Genomic DNA, 21,636 nt, shown 5'->3' on the forward strand with positions numbered 1-21,636 from the left:
CTTTATCCCATCAGCATCTCATCTCTTTCTCCCTATATTTTGGTGACCTCCGACGTGTAAAGACACGCAACCGCTTGGAAATTCAATTCAACAAGTTGGAAAAATCAATTCAACAACTGGAAAATCAACTTCATGATGGCAATTCAACAATGAAGACAGCAGCCTTTCCAAGTAAATACCTTTTCATAAATATTCTCGAGACGTTTTCACGGACAAAGGATTCAAACGAACATTATATATTGTTATTTTACTGTAATGTGTAATTTTTATATAGAAATGCCAGATACACACTTTATGCGTTCGTCGCGTTCCGTCGCCGCTAGATTTTAGTGTTACGCATGTCAAGTACCAGACAGTCGCAACGCCTTAAACAAAAGCAAGATTCAGAAAGCAGACGCTCTGATTCAACCTCACTTAAAACTCAACCACAAAGGATAAGTGTAGCAATACAAACTACTAAAATTCGTCCACGCAAAACCACACAGTGCACAATGACATCTTCGCCTACAACTACAGAACATATCTCTTCTGAGAACACTACACCAGGATCATCAAGCTCTTCTACATCTTCAATAACTACAGAGAATGTCAGTTCTGAGAACCCTACACCGCGCTCATCCAGTTCTTCCACCTCTTCGAATACGGAGACGGTTATGTTGCCTGATAACTATAAAAAATTTTTGACCTCGAACAAACGCGAGCCTATTTGGGAGCACGCTGTCAGGCAATGGATTGATAATATATATTACTGCTTCATTCACATTTTTCGGAATCATCGATCCTGATTTTAAACTCAAATATGTAATTCAGAGTTTCACGCCAGACCAGTATGCTAGAATGGAGGAGTTTATGCCAGGTCGAGACACTAAAATAACGAAGGATGATTATGATAACTTTATTGACACTATTAAACAAATTTTCGAGTTGAATTTCATCGACCAAATCGAGGCGTTAGGCCCTAAATGCAAGAATATGACACCTACCCAAATATACAGCTTAATTTGTCGTACACTAGATTTTCATGCTTCAAAAAACCCGATTCCGGAGCAAATATTACGGTTTTATTTTGTTCAACTTGTACCAGAACCAGTGGCGATTTTCGTAAGGCGACTTTTTGCAAAAAGTGGAACAAAACGCTCCATGGGTCAAATTGTAGACATGGCAGAAACATTCTGGGATACAAATTCCGCATCAGGCGTTGCTACTAATTCTAAAACAACACCACAATCTGACACAAGAGCTTATTCAGAGTTGTTGGCAGAGATGGAACAGCTTAAAACTCAGTTAGACAAGGTTACACAGGAAAAACAGCAAACCTACCGCTCAAATTACAACCGTCAGCAGAGAGGCAATGATTACCAGGACAGACCACCTCAGAGATACAACAATTTGAGAGGACCGCCTAGACGCGATCGCCAATATCGTGGTCCGCCTTTTCGACACAATAATGGACCGCCAATGAACATTTATCAACAAAACACGGACCCCAATCTCTGTTACTATCACGCGACTTTTGGCGACAAAGCTTACAAATGCAAAGGTGTAGGATGTGCCATGGCTCCTCAAAATTTTCACTAAGATCGGGTCAATGTTGTCGAAAACCCGAAAGAATCTGTGCAACATCAAACTCAGCATGGCAACAACCAACTTCTCTTATGTACATAATTGATGAATCGAGTCGACGTCGATTTCTTGTCGATTCTGGGTCATTTCTTTCAATTATTCCGGCTGATTTTATACCTATAAAGAAACCACTTAGTCATTCCCTTTATGCCATCAATGGTACGAAGATACCATGGTATGGGACTCGTTTGTTAACTCTTGATCTTGGAGATGGTCTTACCTACAACTTTGAATTTCAAATCGCGAAAGTGCGAACCCCTATCATTGGCATTGATTTCCTGACCAAATACAACTTATTACTCGATGTGGGTTCAATCCACGCTCTCAACACTACATTAAAGGCAGGAGAACCTTTATGCCGACAATTGCTGCTTCATTCATTTCACCTAGCCACGATAGTCGAGTTACAAACTTACTACGGAAATATGAAGATATTACTATTCCTAAACATACATCTGTTCGCTTTAAACACAATACAGTACATCGAATACAAACAAATGGACAAATTATTTCATCCAAACCAAGAAGAGTACCCTTTTACTTACAAGCTTCTGTGGAACAAGAAATTAAAACTTTATTAGCCTTAGGAGATATAATTCCATGTAATTCCGTTTATAATTCTCCAGTTACCATCGTTCCAAAGCGGGGTTCTAATGCTATCAGGCTGTGCCTCGATTTTAGACTTTTGAATTCAATCACGATCAAGGAAAAACACCCCGTGCCACACTTGTACGATTTTGTCAATAAATTGCATGGCTGTCGACATTTCACTACACTTGATCTCACAAAAGCTTATAATCATATTCCTATCTTGGAATCGGATCAACCAAAAACAGCCTTTTCCTGCAACAATAAAATGTACATGTTTAAAACTCTTTGTTTCGGGCTAGCATCTGCCCCAGCGACGTTCAATTATTTCATGACCGAAGTTTTAGCGAACATCGACAATATATTTGTGTTCTTCGACGATATTCTCATTGCAACCAAAAGAGAGGAAGAACATATTAGAACACTAGATCAAGTTCTAGAACGCTTACACATTTATGGACTTACTATAAATCCAGATAAATGCCATTTCAACAAATCAGAAATTAAATTCTTAGGCCATCATGTTACGCCCGAAGGAATACAACCCTTAGCCGACAAGGTGGAAGTATTGCAAAAATATCCTCAACCGAACACATTGAGAGAATTAAGATCTTTTATTGGTCTTTGTACATATTATAATCGTTTTGTAAAGAACTTTGCTACCATTGTACGACCTATGAGATGACAGTTGGGAAGCCTAGTAAACGTTCTCGAATCAAATGGAATGATGAATCTTTGAAAGCTTTTGATGACGTTAAACGTGCTTTAGCCAATGCTACGCTGTTGGTTCATCCACATCATCAAGCACCCATTTCTTTAATTACTGATGCATCTGACATTGGAATATCAGGTGTTTTGCAAATGTTTGAAAATAATCAATGGAGACCTCTGGGCATGTTTTCGAGAGCTCTTCGTGGCCCCCAGAAAACTTATTCTACTTTTGGCAAGGAACTTTTGGTTATATTTGAATCTATCAAATATTTTCGGCATGAATTGACAGGAAGAAAATTTCAATTAATCTCAGACTCGAAAAGCCTGGTACAGGCTATTCAAAGTCCGAAAGAGCGATTAATCCAACGGGAGGCCCGTCAGCTTGGATACATATCAACTTTCGATTTCACAGTAAAACACATTGCCGGTGCATTGAATATCGCAGCGGACACATTGAGCCGAATTGAAATTCACCCCGCAGAGCATGGTGGAATAAATGCCATTGTACCTCAACAGGAAATTATCCCGTTAACTGACATCTATAACGCACAACAAAACGACCACGAGCTAAAGCAACTTTTAACGAACGCAAGCAAGCATTCTCTACAGTTAGTACAATTTCCAGTCCCAGGATTGGCGGGAAACATTATTTGTGACGTCAGCCTTGCTGGCAAACCTCGAACATATATTCCAACTTCATTACGATATCGTATTATCAACCTAACTCATAATTTGTGTCATCCAGGAATATCAGGGACTCAACAACTTATAAAAGACAGTTATGTCTGGCCGAATATGAGTAAAGACATCCGTAAGTTTGTTCGTGAGTGCATACGATGCCAGAAAGCAAAAGTTCAACGACACATACGCACAGAATTGAAAAACATCAAAGTTCCAGATGAACGTTTTAGCACTATCAACGTAGATTTACTTGGACCACTCCCCCAATCTCATGGTTATGTTTATTTGCTTATGATAATTGACAGATATCCAATTTGTGTTCCATTGAAGGACAGTTTGACTAATACAATCGTACACGCTTTCACTAATAATTATATAAGCCATTTTGGTGCTCCTAGTACCGTTATTACAGATAATGGACCGCAATTTACATCAACAACTTGGAAAGATTTCATGACATTCCTTGGTTCAAAACATATATTGACAGCGCCATATCGTCCTCAAGAAAATTCTTTAGTTGAGCGTCTCAATCGAACTGTTAAAGCTTCTCTTAGAGCTTGTGAACATCCATCTGACTGGTTTCCGAATTTGGGTTTTGTATTACTTGGTATTCGATCAGTTGTTAAAGAAGATTTGGGTTTCAGTCCGGCTGAGTTAGTTTACGGATCAACATTACGCCTTCCAGGACAGTTTGTGGAACCGCAACCAGACGCGACAAATACTGACCCTCATACATATGTAAATAAACTTAAGAGATTTTTCAGAAATCTCTGTTCAAATCCAACACGCAAACAGCCTTCAAGGAAAACTTATATACCAAAGGACTTGAGAAATTGTAGCCATGTTTTTATCAAAATCAGTCGATCAAGAAAAGGACTGGAAAACTTCTATGAAGGACCCTTCCAGGTCTTAAAACGTGGAAGTAAGCATTTTATCGTCGACCGGAACTCAAAGCCGTATGAATGTTCAATTGACAACTTGAAAGTTGCACACCTACCAACTTCTGACCTATGGCATGCAGATATTGAGGATAGGAATCTTGGCGCCAAATCAAATGAACGACCGGCGAGCGATGTCACTGTTTCGCGCCCACGGACTTTCAATTTCAATATTTCAAATAATAATGATACGATATCCGATACAAGCACGAAACGATCAAATTGCGATGCAGAAATTCATTTTACAGATTCAGCACATCGACTGGGGCCGTCTCCGGAAATGTCAAATCAGCAACAATCAAATCGGCCGCGAAGGCTGAGAAAACTCCCACGCCATTTAAGCAAAGACTTTATTCTATCAGGCGAATTTCAGATGGATATCTGATGACCATATTTTACTACACAATACTTTGCTTTGTCATGCTTTGTATGAGTACGCAAGCCGTTGAGGGACCACTGAAATTATGTCACAAATCGTGACATGGACAGACTTACGACATACGCAAACTAGCTATTTGTAACCGACACAAACTTCATACAATGAAGAATTGTTCAGCAAACATCTACGAGACATCTACCCTTCTTACAAATGTTGATACTAAGATTTGTAAACGTACGACCTACTGGCGAACCATTTCATGGCTGTTCTTCGTCGAGCGCAACCAAAAACACGTTCAAATACCTCAGCCAATGCGCACCCAATTCTGGTTTTTGGCCGGAAAGGTGTGTTTACATTTGTTTGGAATGTTGAAGATACGAAAGCTTGTAGAGCTCGCAACTTTCCGAAATTCAACACTACCGAATTCTTGTTATATTACAATGCATCGGGCAATCTTACCGATTGGAAAAACCGATCATTGCAAACCTTCGAAACTTGTTCTCAACTAACGAAATCTTGCATTGAATCAAACGAAGTCTATTGTGCATACAATGGCTTTGTTTTAAACGTAAATGACAACTGCCAAGACATTGTCAGATTACGTCATAAAGGCGTGGCCGCTATTTGACCTCATTTACGCTTTGTTCGTTGTACCCCTGCTTTACATAGGTTATTTCATCTATCGAAGCTTGCCAAACTGCCGAATGTCCGTTCGTTATTAATCATCTTGTATTTTATCACTTTAATCGTTTTGTATTTTATTACTTTTCTCCTATTATTATCCACTATAAAACATTAAAACACCTTAGTATAAGAATTCAAATATAACAAAAAAAAACATACAAATAAAATAATTGTGCAGTGTCAGTTTTCTTTTCTGTGTAATTACTTGTTATTAATCAATGCCTTGTTTTTTAGATATCACGAGTTCTTTTACTTCATACAGAATTTGATTCAGGTTCAATTTCAGGGATTCAATGGTTCAATAATCTGTCAAATTACTCATTATTCAATTTGCAGGATTTTTTTTCTTACTTATTATTTTATTTCAAATAACCTCTAACGCCAATTTTACAATCTTAAACACCAAACCAATTTCGGTGTAATTCTCAAGTACTAAATCCGCCATTTTTTTTTCTTCTCAGGTCCTTCCTTTAAACATCAAAGTGTTTTACATTCTTTTAGGTCCTTTCTTTCAAGTATTGTCGCCATTTTGTTTACTATTTCGTTACAATTCCATTTTAAAATGTTAAGCATTTCTAAGCAACATAGAGAGAGACCCTTTGAATTTTTTTTCTCGTATTTTGTTTTCTCTCGTAAACGGCGTATATTCTCTTGTATACCTTAACCATTACTCATTATATCGTACTAATATTTTTTATTAATTCGTGTTATTTTGTTTTCTTTCACTTCATCTCTCGGCGGCCGGACTCCAAAATTTAAAAAATTATCAAGTTAATTTTTTTTACTATCGAGGGGGAATTGTGTAGCGGATGTACATTGTGTAACTATGAATTATAATGTATTTAACCCTTTCATTTTAATAGTGTGTTACATTTCCCACAATAGGTCATTTTATTGTAGCAACACTGATTACTGATTACATGTACTGCCTTTCTCGTATCGACCAATTTGATGACGTATCGTTCCGGCTTGCCGAGAGGGCTGCATAATATTGTGTTTAGATCCACTTCTGTTTTACTGCGTTAAGTGTGATGTGTTTTGATTCACTCCTGATTTACTGTGTTAAGAGTTAAGTGTGTCTCAATTTTATCTGTTTTCGGAATTTGGATTGTGCATCTTCCTATAATATACAACAACGATTAGCATCAACATTGTGTGTTTATTATCGTCTGAAGGAGTCCAGATTGGAGTCACATTCCATAACGCGTGTCAAAACAATAACGCGGGAATCGAACTTAAACATATAGGGTGATAGTCTTTATCCCATCAGCATCTCATCTCTTTCTCCCTATACCATAGTTAATTAATTCCTTGGCGAGTGCAATAATTATGTTCAACAGTTCGCTGAGCAAACTTTTTCATGTATTGCAACGTGCGCCTGGTTCGAGATTTTGCCTGAACTAAGTTGTTTGATGGATATCCGAGTAAGTCGTGTGCGGGTTCAAAATGACGACGTATTCATTACAAGGTAATAACATCAAGATGTCTATTTTACCGCGACAATTGGTAACAAAAACTGGTTTCCTCTCGCAACTGGTGTCTATGGTTTTTATCGCCGTTTTCTCGTCAACCAAGTCGAAAATTGAAATTCCAGGAACGCTCTTTTGTACAAGTCGTCTTTAATCTCGATAGTCCGTAATATAAGGAAGTCTTAAGAATTTTAGTGAACATGTTTTAATTATTAGCCGCGGCATAACTTGGATATCGATGAGACGCACAGCGCCGAAATGAACTAGCAGTTTTGGTACAATCTCCCTTACCCGTTAGTAACCTGGAATGACGCGGGCCTCAAGCAATGGCGGAGATCTTACTGAGCGCGTACCGGCTTGTTTTTAATATTTAGGCAATTATCGTGTCACAGTCGGTTGAACGGATATTTTTATCGAATGTAATTTATTTAATTCATGATATTTTTGTCTTCAAGCGTATTCCAGTAACTTTCACCCACGGCGTATTCACAAATTGATTTTGTCTTGCTAAGAATATCCTGTTGATGTAATTCAGATGCAATTGGGATGTTTTTGTCTCTTTGACCTATTCTGCTAGATTGAACATATGCCAAATATCTCCTTTTCAGCGAGATCTGCTACAGTAATGAGCAGTAAGGTATTTTTTTAGCTGGGGTTGGGATCCCAAGATTTAAACCATTTTGCTAATCCCGATGTCTGGAATGATATTTGTTAAATCACGGAATTTCAAGGTTGTCTCTGTAAAAGTCAAGGCGGTGCCGAATCGGCCAGGATTCGAGTCAAATCCATGCATTTTCGTACTATGATTCGATATCGAGTTCACGTCATTTTCATCAATAATAACGACGCATGAAATCCAAATTGGGCTAAGTCCATTTTTCTAGTTTTGAGAAAAACGCAAAAAACGTTTTTTTTTTGTTTCTTTTTTTTATTTCTCTAATACCTTACATCGAGGATGTCTAGTTTTTATGGTCCACCAAAGTTACAATGAAGGCCATATTTAGATGGTATAAAAAAATTTGTGCTCCGCCCCAATTTTTTTTGGGGGGGGTTTTTTTTGGACTTAACCCTTTTTGGCTCTCAATTTTCTGGACCAGAAACAATTTTATTGGACTTAGGGCCCCTTTATTATGTTATTATAGAGGCTGGTATGGACTTAGCGCTTTATATTATATTTTTTGAGAGGAGCTATGTCCAAAAAACGGACTTAGCCCCAACTTACAATGCAGTTATCCAGAGCTAAGTCCACTATAGTAGACACAGCTCTGTTTAGTTCTCAAATGCCCTAAAAAAAGCAGGGTTATGTCCATAGCTGTCTTGAGATCTAGAGCACCTAGAGATAAGGCAAATAGACCAAAATGTAGAGCTAAGTCCAGGAAAATCAGCAATTGAAAAATGTCATTTTTTGGAAAAGTGGACTTAGCACTGTTTGGTTTTGAGGTGTCGATAAATTCTATTCTAATTTACGCCTCCGTTTTGTACTTTTACCTTTGTAAAGCTCAGTACATTTCATATATATATATCTAGTTAAAAACGACGACATATATCCAGATGGAATAATGCAAGTTAAAAACTATTGCTCACTTATAGCGATAATGTCGCCGCCCAAACTAATCTATCCTATTGTAGCGTACCGGCAGTCTATGTAATAATTATCCAAGTTCAGAATATCTTCCAATATGATCTGACGTCAAGTTTCCTCTCAATATTCACTTCAATTTATACTATTTTATTTATTAATTAACAATCTCAACACACATGAAATACTCCAAACAAAACGACAAGCAAACAATTAAGCGACAAGTACCAGGCAGCACAATGCAAGAATAAAGAGGACATGCACGGGTCACATCACCTTGTTTACTGGACGGCAAAAAAAACAAAAACGTCCATTTGGATCTTGTCAGTTGCAAGTCGGATTATACATTTCCGTTTCGTTTGGCTGTTGAAATTGGGTATTTCGTATTGTTCCGTTGACTGTACGTATAATATAGACCAGGGCTTCCCAAACTAGGGGAAACGAATTTTAGGGGCCGCAAAGAGAACACCAATTTTACACAAAGTACTATATATATTGTACTTTTTTCAGACTCTTGATTCGAAATACAATTATTATACAAATAGTGTAAAACAAAGATTTCACGATTCCGAGTTAATACTTCATCATAATACCGTGTTTTTCCGAAAATAAGACACTGTCTTCAATTTTCTTTCGAAAACAACACTAGGGCTCATTTTTGGGATATAGAGAATAATGAGATTTTCTATTATACAAAATATGAATACCGATTTCTATTTACTTATAAATAGCACGTTTTTATTCAAAATAACTGCTACTTATAGACTATAAACCATTTAAAAAAGTAGAAAAGATTTCTTGCTTCAACTGGGACGCAGTGGTTCTCGAACTTTATCGTATTGTGACACCCTTCAAAAATACGCTCAAGTTGCGACCCGTGAAAATACGAATTGATAGCTTTTAATAAAAGACCTTTTTCGCAATGAGTTTCATATAAACGAACAAACAAAACTTAACGACAGTCAGTGAAATCGCAATTAATGGGCCTTGGTAGAAAAGCCTGCTTTATATGAATACGAAATCGCAAAGAAGATAGGAGTGCGCAACGCTTTTTGAACCAAGGACAAATAATCTTTGTCTACAGAAAACCGAATTTCCAGAATTAAACTTTTCTATTATAGCAACATCACAGGTAAGATCGATTTAATCTTTCTTTTTTCTAGAGAAAGTAGAAGATATGGTTTGTTTGAAAGGTTCACGAAATTTTGCAACGTCCTAGCAAACTTGAAACGACGCACTTCCACGGGATTAATCAAAAAAAAGTTGCGCTATCGACTAAGTCTTTTTTAAGGTGAGCGCTTATATTGAAATCTTTTTTAAAATTCAGGCTTGGTCTTATCTTCGGGTGAACACGGTAGAATTATGGCGCTTGCATAACAATGCATATTCTGATCGTGAAACCCGATTTGCGGTTTGCATAACAATGTCTGCTTTAATCGTTAAACTAGCGGTTTCCGAAGACGATTTGCTGAGTGCGCCTCGAAACATATTACATCATCATATATCATATATCATCATATTTATTCTAAATGTTTAATTGTTTCAAATGACGTGTTTATGAATCAAAGTCATTTTGCCGTTCTATGTGTTTACTTTCTGTACGTAGGGTCTATTGTTACGTAATATAAGAGATAAACCCTACATGCTGCAATTTCGTATAGGCTGCAGTTCATTCATTTGCTGAACCGAGTTCATCAAACTTGAGTGATTTCTTTAGCATTTTAAATAAAAACCAGGCAGAGATGAAAATAAAAAAAATAAAAAATTTAGTACATATTAACTAACGATGACAAAATTGTGTTTTGTTTCGAGGTAGTATATTTTTCGTGTAGGTGCGCCATGAGTTATTTCCCTGATAATTGGCGTTGCACAAAATGCTGCCTTATACTAAGGTTGATCAATAAGAGTGAACAATTCGAGATAAGGACCATGCCGTCGGTAGCCAGACATCGTAATTCATCATTTAGGCCTGTATAAACATACATTGAGCCTTGCTATGCAGCGAAAAGCATTCGTACCCATGACACTGAATAATTGAGAATCGTTAATCTGAATAAATATGTGCTTGTTTTTGTTATTGAGTAGACATGTTAAAGTTGAGAATTAGCTGTGCCAATAAAACATCAAAAATGCATAATACGTGGACAAGGGCCGCGAAAAATTTTGATAAATTAAAAGGGGCTGCGAGCTCAAAAGTTTGGGAAGCTCTGGTATAGACAACGAAATGGATCTTCAGTTATATTCCACTGTTTTCAGAAGATCCGGAACGTCGCGCAATGTGGATATCATCTATTATCTTACAGATATGGGTGCGACCATGGAATGACAAAGTATAAGTTTCAACAAGACCACAGTAGCACAAGACCTCAGCTTGCGTGATTTGATAATACATCCTCAGTATCCATTTATTGATGCTTATCGTAATGACAAAGTAACTTGTGATTACTGTGGATTGGTGGAGATTAAGTGTCCATTGTGCTTGAACGAAAGTAACTTCAATACGACCCTATCAAGAATTTTTTTTTGTTTCGGTGGGTCTGGTAGTGAAGGTTTCAGTCTGAAGTTGGACACCGATACTACAACCAAATACAGTTGCCAATGAAACTTAACGAGGCGTAATATTGCGACTTTGTGATCTTAAAGAAAATTCTGATGGGTAGCCGGCTCGCCGCAATCTTTTGTTTAAAGAATATTATGAGATATGACTTAAGAGTCTAAACTTTTATTCGAGAGGGGTGTAACCCAAGCTAATTTGCAAATGGTATTCATGGTACCAAATGTATCACACACTTTACAGTAATTATGAACTATATTTGAAAAATAAAGCACATCAAAAATGTATTTTAAAAAAACAATTGGTTTTATCTGCAGATACCAGATTTATATTGAGATTGACTGACCATTCCAAAGCTAAATTGTACTTAGTCAAAATGCACACTTGATTCGCAAAGATTTGTGAATGCGCACAGTAAACCAATTTGTCTAACGTTTTGATTCCATAGGCAGGAGGTTGTGGAAAAATAATTCGACAATAAAGGCATTACTGTGAGGTCATAGGACGAGATGGCGTTAATAAACAGCACTCCTTGAAGGATATTTTACATATGCGACATAGCCAAATGCTAAAAAAATTGGGCTAGAGTGCTTTTCTTCCTAATAATGGGTCAAGCGCTAATTATAACTAATTCCTTCAATACTAAGGGAACTTGGATATTGTGTATTGAACTGCAGGTCCTTTCTCCTTGTTTACTTTCTACTTCGGATCCGTGTGTGGTACTCACTACAAGGATGCTTGAACGAGATAGTATTAAAGTAATAAGTAAAAATAACATGATCTCTTTCAACGAAATAGTAAGTATATTTGTGAGCTTTCGTTAGATCATGGTCTAACTTCTTCAAACAATACAAGATATAACTGTAAATATAAAGATCACAAGAATTTAATTTATTTTAAAATTAAGTTTTCTATAACTGATTTAGATGCTATGGTAATTCAATCCATATCATCTCCGAACTGTCGGTCTAACTGATGTGGTTGGGTTGAAGTTCGTCTATTTGGGTGGTTTCCTTTGTTTGCTTTTGAACCATGTTTGTTTGTATTGTTGCTGTCTTTTGATAGTACTGTTTGTCTTTTGGTTTTGTATTTGCGTTGAAGTCCCTCTCCGTTTGAGTTTTAATCTTTCCTATTGATTCCATGTGGTTGCCGAGTCTTCATTTTCTTAATCCAGAAATGCTCTTTGTTTTTCCTGTAAAGTTCGTCGTGGGTTAGTGAGTCAATGCCCAGGATATTAAAATCGTCTATATTGTGCCCTTCCCTGTTGAAGTGGTTGGCAACTGGTGTTGGAGTCCCTTTTCGAATATCCCTAAGGTGGTCTGACGTTCTAGACTTTAATTTTCTTCCGGTTTCACCTATGTACTGTTGTTGGCATTTTTTGCAGGTGATTAGGTATATAACAATTTTTGTGTTGCAGTTGATTCGTTTGAAAATTCGAAACTGTTTTCCGGTCGATGTACTACTGAATATTGAGATTTCGGATGAATGTTGACAGGTCGTGCATCCTTTTCTGTTGCATTTTTCAAATCCTTTTTGGTCGGTTTCTTTGTGCTCTACTTTCAATTTTGCTCGTACTAATAAATCCCTTAGTGTTGGACATTATCTGTAGCCTATAATGGGGGGGTTGGGGAATATTTTCTGAAGTAGGGCGTCGCGGTGTAGGATGTATTGGTACTTTTGAAATATTTTTCTGATTGGTGGGAGGAGTGGGTGGTACGTCGTGACCAGAGGTGTGTCTGCTTTTCGTTTTGTCGCCTTTTTTGGTTTCAGTATCGTGGTTCTATCCGTATTTCTTGCTCGCTCTATGGCTTTGTATTTTAGAGGTTGTAGACAGTTGAATGCGCCTGTTCTATGTTCTTTATCTTTCGTTTTTTGCCTCTGGTAAAGCGTCGATTTTTTCTGTGTTGCTGTTCACCGTTTTCCTTATTTTGGATTTGTTTCGTCTTAGATTTCATTTTTTTTCAAATTCTTGTGATCTTTATATTTACAGTTATATCTTGTATTGTTTGAAGAAGTTAGACCATGATCTAACGAAAGCTCACAAATATACTTACTATTTCGTTGAAAGAGATCATGTTATTTTTACTTAATTCCTTCAAGTTGTAACTTTTTTTAACAGAACAATTCCCCGATGATAATTATAGCTGAAATGTTACCCAGTAATTCGCAATTTTATTTACGGAATTTGCAAATTTACCACTTTACTTGACGATTTTGATAACGTCACGCCCTGATTATTAGTGCAAAAATACTCAAAATATAACGAATGTCATCACTTCCGATGATAATAGGCGCAACAATTCGTGAACGAAACTGTGTGCGTTGTTACACCGAAATTCACAATTTCTTCACTCCACCCACCATGCGTGGCTGAGCAGAAGGTTCACATTTTCGAAACATTACTTGGCCAAGGATGGAAGATATCACTAAAAAGCTAATTGAAAGTACATTAAAACGATTATATATGACCTCTCATTTCTTTTCTGGATATTGCTTGTATCTGGGATACCATGTATTGTCTCTGGGAAACGCCAATCCAACTTTAAATATTCAAAATTAAATATATTTTTTTCGAGTCGAATAGCTCGAATATTTTTTACGAATACCGAATAGTCGAATCTATTTTTATATATACACCACCGGGGTCCAGAACGTCGGAGATCGATACTTCCTTCGGAAATTAAAAAAAAAACATGAAAAAGTCGACAACAAAGCGTTTTTTTTTAATAGTTAAATTAATCATAATCGCTATTTGTTTTTGTCACCGCACTCGCTTCGACGGCGACTCCCTATAGTTGGTAATCTCTATTGCCGCGCTTTATCTTTTTGGGGAATATTAATTCTTGCGGGTCGGCGAACATCAAAGTTTTATATTTCTGGTATACCCATGTGTTCACATCGGCAACAGCTGTTAGACATTAGAGACTGGTTTCAAAACCCAAATTAATTTTATACTGGTTTTTATCTTTTGCGTTGGCTTTGATCTTACTTACCAATACATCCAAGTTTGCAAATAAACCGTTCCACTAATATTATTATCGACACCGGGATGCAGATATTTTTTAATAAAACAATAATTGACTTTCCTGTGCTTTCTGTGTTATTTTCGTATCAGATTGATGAACCTTGCAAATATGCGATTGCGTGAATCCTGAATGTTGATTCAGAATAGTGATTAAATAAATTGGCAAGAAAGGCATTTCTACGTGATTATAAGGCTTTTGTGCCTAATAGAGGGAACAGACTCAATTATAACTCTAAATATAACTGATTCCCTCAAGTTTTGACTTGTTTTTCAACAAAACAATACCCCGACGGTTATTATAGCTAAAGTAATTCACATTTTTATTTACGGAATTTGCAAATTCACCAGTATCTTGACGTTTGATGCCCTAATTATTACTGCTAAAATGCTTTAAAATACATCGAGCTTTTCGCGGAATTGTACGATCATGTTGTCTTTCTTAAATAATAACTATTTCAATGAATGTTCATTTTACTTTTGTGTCTTTATTATGATATGTCGGGTTTTAATTTATTTCAAATTCGAAATTGCCCTAAATACTCCAACAGGTGTATAAGTATAATATTATTATTACTTACCAAAAGGGAAGTTTGATACACATGATGTGTTAAGGGCGTCGTAATCCCCGTTTTTTTTTTTCTCAATTTGATTGTTCTACCTTCTGCTTAGAAAACAACGTCGTTTTACAGTCATCTAACGTAACTCTCGCGAGTCGCGACCAAATCTTTTTTGTTCTGTATAGCATCGCGTTGGCGCAATTTATCGCCACTGAATTTAATTGTGTTTTACGATAAGATATTCTCTGTTTGTTGGTTTCTAAACTTTACAAACTCGGGACGCAATTACTATAAAAAATACCAGTAATGTTGCACGGAATAACGAATCTGATTTTATTGAAATTAAAAAACACAAATAAGAGTTTTTCATTTTAAATGCACAACTAACCGAGGCTACATGTGATATTTGTGCACATGAACCATTGAATATCGCGACTGGATGTATGATATCCGAGAATGCGTACTTCTCTTTCAACATTAATTTTCAGGATATCAGCGTTCATGCGGTCGAATAAAATTTATTTATCAAATGGATTGGCATTACGAGACACTCTCAAAATTATTCGAGAACCACTATCATATCATTCGTTTATTTTTTATATTCGTTTTTTTATTCGAGAATCACCCTCGTTGTATTTCTTGTACCTTCGCGAAAGAAAACTCTTTGGTGTCATCGTTCCTATTAGTGTAATTGTAATATATGGAAACGTCGCAAGAGGTGTTGTGATGCGAATATTTTATACTAGGTCGGCAGTATTACAAAGAGTTCTATTTACGAATGCTGAAAGTACATGGCATTCCTAAAAAATTTGCCAGTAGGCAACATATGATGTTTTCTTGCCCAAAACTAACTCGCACGCAAACCAAGGCACGCCCGACATTTGAAAATTACAGTCTTTGCCATAGTTCTGAGATAGTATACAAATGGAAAATTAGGTCAAGATAGCTCATGAAAGAGGGGAAGTATTTTCAAAGTTATCATCTCTTAAATGGGGAGAGGAGGGACTAATTCCATGCATATTTTTTGGTTCCATTACATTTGAACCCATGACAATTGCACCTGTATGCTATTGCACCTATGGATTTTTTTTGTTTTTCGGATAGTTCTTTGGTTAGCGATGAATTCCCTTGTTTTATACAAGGATTTAAACGAAACATTCCTTTGACGGAAAGACTCCTCTTTTCAGCGTTTTTTCGAGTATCTATGCTGTTTTAAAAATGAGTTGAACAAAAGCTAGGGCACTTAACTTGTTAAAATCGATAAAAGCACTTTCGCACTTTGTTTTTCAACTGCGAAGCACTTTCGCACTCATAATTTCCTTAGAGTTTACACTGGTCAGACCATATTGGAAGATATTCTGAACTTGAATAATTATTTCATGGACTGCCAGTACGCTACACGTGAATCCTGAGTGTTATTTTGAGTTCAAATGATGATTTAATAAATCGACAATAATGGAAATTCTACTAGTCAAATAATTCCTTGGTAAAATTTGGGGAAAATTGTTACCTTTTTTGACTTTTCTAATTTTACAAAACGGTATTGGTGCGCTTTAAGCAAAACTAAGAATAGAAACAATACCCAAATATGACTCTTCAAATTTGTCGTTTCTGTTTGTTAACAAGAACCGTGGGGTGATTCCCGCGGAATTCAAGGAATCGGTTTAGAGCTTCGCGAGTTCCTTGCCCAAGAAAACAGGCGTAGGTACTGGATATATGAGTGGTAGCCTAAACGACACGCTAATACTCTCCCTAAAATGACATCGAAAGGTTATTGTTACGTAACGACACACGGCGCAGTGTTTTTTTTTTTTTTTTTGCCCTCCCCCCCTCAAAAATCGTGAAAAGTGTCCGCCCCTGATTGTCTAGTGCGCGCACACACACTCCCCAAGTGCTGCACACACATCTCCTACCGTCTCATGCCAATGAAAGCTATTTCCATAACGAAACAAGTCCGCATTGAAACAAGTATCAAGGACATAGCTAATTTAATTCAGTGAATGTAAATAAACAGTTTCTAGAGAAGGTTCACGGCGTCACTCGACGTGGAAAAGCATTTTCGGTGCTTAGCTTACAGAGTAGCTTAGTTTACTCTCATCTTCTTTCCAAAGTTTATACTGAAATGCGCGTCTGTAGGTCGATGTGTTAACTTCCAATCGTCTATTGGAAATTATCACTTGAAATGAATTCAAAAATTAAATCTCTTCGCGGCACACCAATTACCGACTTTCATACGACTCAACAGAGCGTGACAACTGTTGCCAGAACTACTTTTTGGGGGGACGCTGCGATTTTGCTTTGTATTCCATGTGGTTGGGCGGTACCGGTAGATGATCTGAGAGATGCTGTACTAAAGTAGGTTTTTCGTAATATGTCAGTGTCTTAAGGTATACGATAGACTGGTTTGACACGATATTTGGTCCTCTGATGGTACTGCAGTAGTACCGGTACGGGTGCACCACTACCAGGTACCGTACCGGTACTCAACCCAACCGACAAATAGACGTACGGTGGGTAATCTACATGCAACATAACATAAGTTAGTCAGTGTTAACTTTATAATATTGAAAAGACTGTTGAAGCAACAGTTACACACAGAAAGCTTTTCGGAGCAGGTATGAATAGCAACCTCGTGAAGTTTGTAATGGCGGGTTAGACCCGTTGTGGTATATATTTACGGTTAGACGACCACTGTGGGGTGTCTCACATGTCTTCTTCTAATCCTGTGCAGTGGTGCGTTAAATCTCTCATTTGTGCTCAGTGAAGGGTGGTGGTGTGAAACATGTCCCCTCAAAATATGTTGCTGGTAGCATCGGTCAAAGGCATGAAAGTTGGTAATGGATGCTTCTCCGAGCATCGATTTCCTTTTTTATTTCCGTAGCAATAACAAATCAGCAATAAGTTAAGAATGACGTAACAACAATGTTAATGATTTATGCCGCCGCTCAGACATTTTTTCCGCTGGGACAGATATTCAAGCGTGGTTATAATCATTGCCTCTTTTTAGTAGTTTTGCATTTCGTTTGTCAGTTTTAAGTTATGCTTCCAAATAATAGTTGTAAATCAAACAAGTTGGGCTACCTGTCATTGTGTCTTTGAAAGAACTTGGCTCGGCGGTGTGGCGCATCGTGCTAAGCGTTAGAAATACGCTCGCCACCACATCTCTGATTACCCTTCGTGGGATCGCAGGTTCGGACCCCATGCAGGGATGATCATGTGCGAGAGAATTGCTGGACTCCTCGTCATCGTAGGGTGGTTCACGTAACCGCTGGTCGGTTACGGCTTCCTCCACCATCAAGTCCATGCATCCTAAAACAAATAACTGGCTAACTCATCCCACACCAGACCTGGACTGGTAACCGGACGAGAGGCCGTGGTTCGCCATATGATTAAGCTGTCTTATCGGTTTTCCTCTCCCCCAGGATAAATATGTGATTCCTATTCTAAGATCATTAGTTTAGTTACACAATAGTCAAAATTGATACCACAAACGCTGCGACAGACTAGCCTATAATGAGCTATCAGTATCTATAAGCGGCACGTGGTTTATTGATTTGTATGAAAATAATAGTTTTGAACGTGTTGGCCAATTTGTAAGCGCCAACTGCCCCAAACACTTCCAAAATCAGCGTTAAAATTTTGCAATGATAAAGTAAAGACAAGAGAGCAATGCTCAAATATATGGACACGCAGAACAATTCCCCAAAAATCATATGCGGTGACCTAATAGTACCTGCATCGGGGACCGGGGTACCGTGACTGTCATAGATATTTTAGGTCATGTGACAATGATCCATCCTTCTTGATTATATTTAAACATCAATTGAAATATCTCGTGATATGGGTCAACTATGTACCGTATTAACGGATCACATACCTAACCACAGTCAAACATTTCACATAAAAACGTTACTAAATAACATTCGTCAACTTAACACCACCTGAATCAGGTTACAAATTTTGGTACAGTGACTGTCATAGCCGTTTAGTGCTGATGGACAATTCGACTAAATGGACAACTCATCAGATCTATCTGTAGTCGAGTTGTCTCTGGTGAGTTGCAGGGATGAGCGGAGTCAGAAATTTCAGACTCCGACCTGATCCGAAATCAAAATTTGAATTCGGAGTCTGGACAAGGAAAACTATGACTCCTGTTGACAAATCCAACTTTAACATATTTTAGTGTTCACAACAGCAGAAACATCAAAAACGTGCAGCGCTGATGCATTTTATGTTTATTACACACATCTGAAACATTTGAAAATATTCATTATTATATTTCCCAAACTCACATTTAAACCTTGGTAATAATTGATTTTGAATTGCTGAAATTTACATTACTGAAACCACATGGGGACTGACCATGTTTTATAGTGTTCACTACGAGCGGTGGCGGGATTCAAATTTTTGTCAGCCGGTTTCATCATAAAAGTAATATTTTTCAGTCTGTTCTGTTACAAAAGTCATATTTTTTGATTGATGCTAACCGGTTCTCTGATCTCATAAAATTCCCTAGGACGGTTCTATAGAACCCGCTGAATCTTACCACTGACTGCAACTGATCTCAACTTCTCAAAGTCTGCGGTATTACGTAAGCTAGCACACACCCATTACTATGTTCAATAAAACATCAAAATTACATTGTAAGATCAGATAGCACCTATGTATGATCAGATTGACTGCCAGGAGCCAGCATATCAAAACACTTAGCAGAAATGGCAGGCCTGTGGTATTGAGCACAAACAAAAGTCATGTTGTACATGAAGTGGAAGCCGCAACAATAATTGCAACACGTCGTTAACCCAGCAAATATTTTTTGCATTAGTAAGACCGCGACCACCATATTTCAGAACATGTTGAACGTTGTTGGGAAGGTTGTAACTTGTAATGCTTCTTTCTTGGCATATTTGTTGTTTCTGTGTTGACAGCAGAACTGTAACAAAAGAGCAACAAGTGAGCATAAACATGGCAGCTTGCAGGCATACAAATAAAATGGAATAAGTTAATGTGACTGCAAAAAAATAACACAGTAACAGTAAACATGTAAATGAACTTGGTATGCTCTGGCATTAAGACTTACATGCGTCACATGTCAAAAATTATTGGTGATGCTTCTTCCTTAGCATATTTCTGTTGTTTCCAGCAAAACTGTATTAAAAAAGCAAAAAGAGCATAAACATGAATGTTGGAGAATAAAAAGATGTATGTCAGGTTAGTTTACTGCAGGTAATGGCATCGGTAAATGAATTGACTTAATTTCACTGTTAAACATTTGATATGCTCAGCTCTTACACTTACCTGCTGCACATGTTGAATTTTTGTAAAGTTTGTAATGCTTTTTTCTTTGCATATTTATGCATTTGTGGTGTTTCCAAAAAACAATATAACAAAACAGCAAAAAATGAGAACAAGTAGGCTATCGCAGTTGTACAGACATGCTCATTACTGCATTGCATTAATGAAGAAAAATAAATATTAATTGAATTACCCTGCAGACACACAAGACTAAACGTAAATAATATCGGTGAGCTATGGTAAAATTGCAAAAGTTCAGGCAAAATGGACTATTCTTATTTTCACTTATAACTCTACTCTTTTACGGTATTAGGTGCGGTACCGGTATGTTTTTAACAGTCTATCCGTACCGTACCGTTCCCATAAAAAACTTTCAATTCAAACTAACGGTGGTAGAGCACAGGGACCGGCATATGCGTCCGCAGAACGTTCGGTGACGTCATAACAAACAAAAACAAATCTCACAGAGCTAACAGAAATATTTGAAATAAATAAAAGTAATAGCCTTCTGGATAGAAAAAATCAAACTTTAACCACTGAAAATTTCAAAGCAATTGGTCCAGTTTTCGAAGAGAAAAGCGATTCTATAATAATGATAGTGACGAAGAATAACAATAAGAAGATCTCTATCCAATTAAAGAGTCCAGCTACACACTAACACAACATGTTCGACATGTTCTGAAATATGGTGGTCGCGGTCTGTGTTTTGTGTTAGTGTGCAGCTGGACTCTTTAATTGGATAGAATTGTCATGTTTATTCCAGCTACAGTATCCCTGCAGTATACGCATACGGATCCACTAACATAAAGGCATAAAGAAAAGATAGGAAGTTAGTCTCGCGCAACCCAACTCAAATTTAATAAGAAGAGTGCCAGCATAAAATGCAAACGATCGCGGCGGTGTGGCTCAAGGCGCGGTGGTGTGGCTCAACGGGCTAAGCGTTAGGACACCTCTAACTACTCTGCGTAGGTTCGCAGGTTCGAATCCCACGCAGGGATGGGTATGTGCGAGAGGATTGCTGGACTCCTCGCCGTCGTTGGGTGGTTCACGTAACTGCTGGTCGGTTACGGCTTCCTCCACCACCAAGTCCATGCTTCCGAAAACAAACAATACAGTAAATCTAATCCCATACCCGACTTGGAATGGTAACCGGACGAGAGGCCGTGGTTCGCCCTATGGATAAGCCGTCTTATCGGCTTTCCTCTCCCCCGGGATAAATATGTAAATCCTATCCTCCTAATCCTATCCTATCGTTATATGGTTATGTCCACTAAAGCAGTGGTCGGCAACCTTTTTTAAGTGACGGACCGGTAAAGCCTGACGAAAATTTTAGTGGACCACCTTTTATACAAACGAACTATGCTTATGCAATAAATTATACGCGTTAGGAAACTTATGTTGACAATATACTAAAAAACGAAAGCCATGCTATTTAATGCGGGATCTGTTCCAATATTGGAGATATGGTCGACACCGACACATGTAACGTGTTTCATACAGCCTACTTCGATATTTCGTTTTTTGTAGTTATCAATATATATTGAAAACCAGGC

At 37.5% G+C, this 21,636-nt stretch overlaps 1 long non-coding RNA gene across 1 annotated transcript; it reads right to left on the minus strand.

Annotated features, from left to right (window-relative positions):
• Nucleotides 1-19,039: 19,039 nt before the first annotated feature.
• Nucleotides 19,040-20,311, minus strand: LOC144421876 (uncharacterized). The gene is made up of 3 exons (XR_013475008.1): nt 20,087-20,311; nt 19,869-19,936; nt 19,040-19,721 (listed from the first exon to the last, which is right to left on the minus strand). It is a non-coding gene; the product is annotated as an uncharacterized LOC144421876 (long non-coding RNA).
• Between the last annotated feature and the right edge of the window lie 1,325 nt (nt 20,312-21,636).

The sequence above is a fragment of the Styela clava genome, chromosome 4, assembly GCF_964204865.1.
Source record: "Styela clava chromosome 4, kaStyClav1.hap1.2, whole genome shotgun sequence".
NCBI classification, from domain to species: Eukaryota; Metazoa; Chordata; class Ascidiacea; order Stolidobranchia; family Styelidae; genus Styela; species Styela clava.